We start from the raw sequence: 4,188 nt of genomic DNA on the forward strand, positions 1-4,188 counted from the left end.
ACTGTGTTCTTTAACGTCACTACCACGTGACATCTGGTGGAGGTGCTTTGCGTCCATGTGCCGGGAGCCCCCACAAAGCCGTGACTCAAGCCCGCACGCGGCAGACAACAACAACGTCGCCAAGAACCAGCGAGGTAGCCGCAGGCTGCAAGGACTGCCCCCGGAGCACGGACTTCTGCCTGAGACGACCAGGAAGATCACCACCAAGTCCATCCCAATGGCAACCCCAGCGTCCCCTATCGTGCTGCATCAGCCCAGGGAGCCCCCGACATTCCGCGGTTCAACGTTTGAGGACTCAGAAAGCTGGCTTGAGACATACGAGAGGGTCGCTGCTTTTAACAACTCGAACAGCGACAACAAACTGCGACATGTCTTCTTCGCATTGGAAGACGCGGCCAGGACGTGGTTCGAGAACCGAGAAGCCACCTTAACGACCTGGGACCTTTTCCGAAGCGGCTTCCTGCAGACATTCGCAAGCGTCGTACGCCGAAAACGAGCGCACGCGCTATTAGAAACCCGGGTGCAGCTACCTAATGAGACAACTGCGATCTTCACGGAGGAAATGCGCCGTCTATTCCTCCACGCTGACGCTGAAATGCCCGACGAGAAGAAAGTCCGCCTACTCATGCGTGGTGTGAAGGAGCAAGTTTTTGCCGGCATGGTACGAAGCCCACCGAAGACCGTCGACGAGTTTCGTCGCGAGGCCAACAGCATCGAGAAGACACTCGAGATGCGAAACCGGCAATTCGACCGCCGCACGAACTCGTCAAACTACGCCGTAGACAGAAGCTGTTCCCATCATCACAGCCTCAAGTGGCTTCGATTCAGCGCTGACCACGTTTCAGCGCTTAACAAATGTTAAAGCACAGCGCAGGACGCGCCTGCATGTATAGGAAATTTCGGGAATGCTATCGATGCTTCTCTCCGCTCTCTGTTGTCGCCGAACCGTGTGGTATCTGATTTCATCACGTGACGCGAATGGTGTAGAACTTTGTGGAACACACGCGAGTCCCAGCGATTAGTCTGGAACATTCGACGACTGCTGTATAAAAGCCGACGCGCTTGACCCGCTGATCAGATTTTTGACGATCGCCGACTGTGTTCGCTGCTTTCGATGTGCTTTAAGTGTAGCCTGTTTTGTAGGCACAGGTTCGCCCGATAAAAGCTAGTTTTGTCTTTCACAGTATTGCTACTGTGTTCTTTAACGTCACTACCACGTGACAATATAGGTGAAATGAGAGGGTTGCTTTTTTGTTGTTACTGTCATCGCCACTGATTTATTGACGTTAATAGACATTTGCCACTGGGAGCACCACTCGGCTAGCGTGTTAAGGGAATCAGAAAGATCGAGATGGTCGTTATGGCTGTTAATTTCTATATATATTACGCAATAATCCGCGAAGAGTTTGATTTTGCACGCTATATTATTGGTCATATCGTTAATAAAGATCAGAAATAACAGCGGTCCGAGTACCGAGCCTTGTGGTATTCCAGATGTGACAGGAACGGCATCATATGGCATATGGTTAAGCATAACAAATTGTGAGCGGTGTATTAGAAAAGCTGTTATCCAAGCTGAAACTTCTCCCTTCCCGATGGCTTGCTCCATTTTTGCAATTAGCTTGGTGTGACTCATGCAATCAAAAGCTTTAGATAAGCCAAGTAAAATTATGTCAATTTGAGAACGATTATTAATACTAAGAGCAAGGTCATGAACTACCTCTGTTAGTTAAGTGATGGTTGATAAGCCAGATCAAAAACTGTGCTGGTGAGGCGATAGGATGTTTTCGCGCGTTCTAGAAACACTGTCATGTTTTTAGAATGATGTATTCTAGTATTTTGCATGAAGTGCGGGTGAGAGATATGGGTCTGAAATTGGCAACATTATTTTTGTTTCCTTTCTTGTGGATCGGTATTATTTTAGCCTTTTTCCAGTCGTGTGGTAGATTAGTAGTTGCTAGTGACTTACGAAAAATCTGTCCCGGATATCTACTGCACCACTCAGCATATTTTTTTAGGAATTCGTTTGGAATTTCGTCAGGGCCGTTTGCTTTCTTAGGGTCAATGTTGAGGAGAAGATTGTAGATTCCGGCGTCCGCTATTATTAAGGGATCAAGCACTGAGGTACAGGATGGTGGAAGGGGGGGCAGTGTACCATTGTCTTCCGTGAAGACCGACTTGAAGAAATCGTTATATTTATTTGCCGTTGCACTTTTTTCTTCGTCTGTTAGTTTGGTTGTTATCTGCTCGGTACTGCGCAGATGTTTCCAAAATCATTGCGGGCTATTTTTTAGGAAGCTGGAAAGAGTGACACTGTAGTAGTATTGTTTCGATCTTTTAGTTTCTGCTTAAAATGCATAACTGCAGATTTTAACTTCAAGGTTGTAGATGGTTTTGGGTTATTCTTGTTTGCCTTACGAAGCTGATTTGCTCACCGTTTAGCATGGATGACTTCGCGTGTGATGCATGGATTCTTAAGGTGCTGTTTTTTCTTTTGCATTGGAATATAATAAGTTATACAGTGCAGCACAATGCTCTTAAAATGTAGCCACAACGCATCTACATCAGTAGATTCTTGAGATGCTTTTTTCCGAAAAGGAATCGAATTCATGCGACAGATAAGTTAGTATGCTGGGGTCATCTGCTTTATGAAAGTTAAAAGAACGTTTTACTGTAGACATGGTAGTAATACAATGATCAAGCTGGAATGTGCACATAGGTATACTGTGATCAGATATCCCTTCAGTAATGTCCATTTGTACTTGACTTGTAGAAAAATGATTGCTAAGAAATATGAGGTCGATGATATTTTTAGTTGAGCCTTGAACGCGAGTAGGACGAGTGACATGTTGATGTAGGTTAAAATTTAGCATTAAATCTATTAGCACTTTTGAGGCTTCTGTTGTGTGATGCATTGTGGGCCAGTCTATAACATCAAGGTTAAAGTCGCCCGCAAGAATAATCCTGGATTGGAGGACATGATGCTGCATATATTCTTGAATTGCTGAAAGGCATGCACTGCCATAGGAAGGGCTCCGATAAACGCAACTGGCTTCTTATGATATGACTAATAAACTCGGGCCCCTCGGTTAACCCCCTTTCTTCACGTTTATTGCTGTATACATGTGACGCGAGCTGGAAATGGCGACCGTAGCGAAACATCGTTGCCCGAACACTTGCCAGTATTTTTGTCTACGTCCGCAACCTCCTGCTCGCGTACACAAGTCGACAGGATCAACACATGGCAGCAACTTTATCGGCGTCACAGTATCATGGAAGCTCTCAACACCACGCTGTGCACTTCAAGCGTCGAGATCCTCTGCCTACACAGACAAGCGTATGGCCACATCATCGAATGCCTTGGGCCTGCCCAAGCAGCGGACGACGGGCCTGTGGAAGAAAAGAGCTCGACGCAATCGCTGCATCATGATCGGAATGGGATTCAGTGACCAAAATCAATGAATACGTCATGGTGAGGAATTTCACTTCTACTGCATACAGATATTTAAAAACTATGAATCATGAAACAAAATGCAAGACGAAATGATCCAGCGATTTCAAGTATGCTACCCTCCCTCCCCCCACTCACCATCCACCAGCTGCAGACATTTCAACTGGGTCGCCACAGTCACCCGCAGACTCCACGTAGCAACCATCATCAGTGCCAAACACAGCTCCGTATGAGTAGATCGTTAGCAAGTTTCTCATGTAGTGCTCCTCCCGAAAAGTAGAAACGGAATTGCGCCCCTAGCATAATTCTACTATGCAGTATGGACAAGGTAAAGCTAGACGAAAGCAAGCAGTGTGCAAGTTGCCCCCCGCTGACGACACAAGTTGATCAAACAGATACAAGGCTTATTCCAGAAGCAGTGCTACATCATCAGCTGTTGCAGTCACGTCAGCAAGATCGAAGTCAATCACTCCGAGATTCACTTCAGCTACCTTGACGACGACTTCGACACAGACGACGATGGAGAGCATCGTCGAAAGTACAGTTGCAACAATGAAAATGTTAGTGCACAAGACAATTAAACCTAAGGCGCACTCAATGAATACGGCGTTTTGCAAGAAAGAAACGTCGCCGAGTACACCATTAGCACTACCTATCGGGACTGCTCCTACCCCACCTGTCAGGACTGCTCCTACCCCAGGGAACCCCAACGATTCCTGCGACAACACCTATGCACA

The sequence above is a fragment of the Dermacentor andersoni genome, chromosome 1, assembly GCF_023375885.2.
Source record: "Dermacentor andersoni chromosome 1, qqDerAnde1_hic_scaffold, whole genome shotgun sequence".
Taxonomy (NCBI): Eukaryota; Metazoa; Arthropoda; class Arachnida; order Ixodida; family Ixodidae; genus Dermacentor; species Dermacentor andersoni.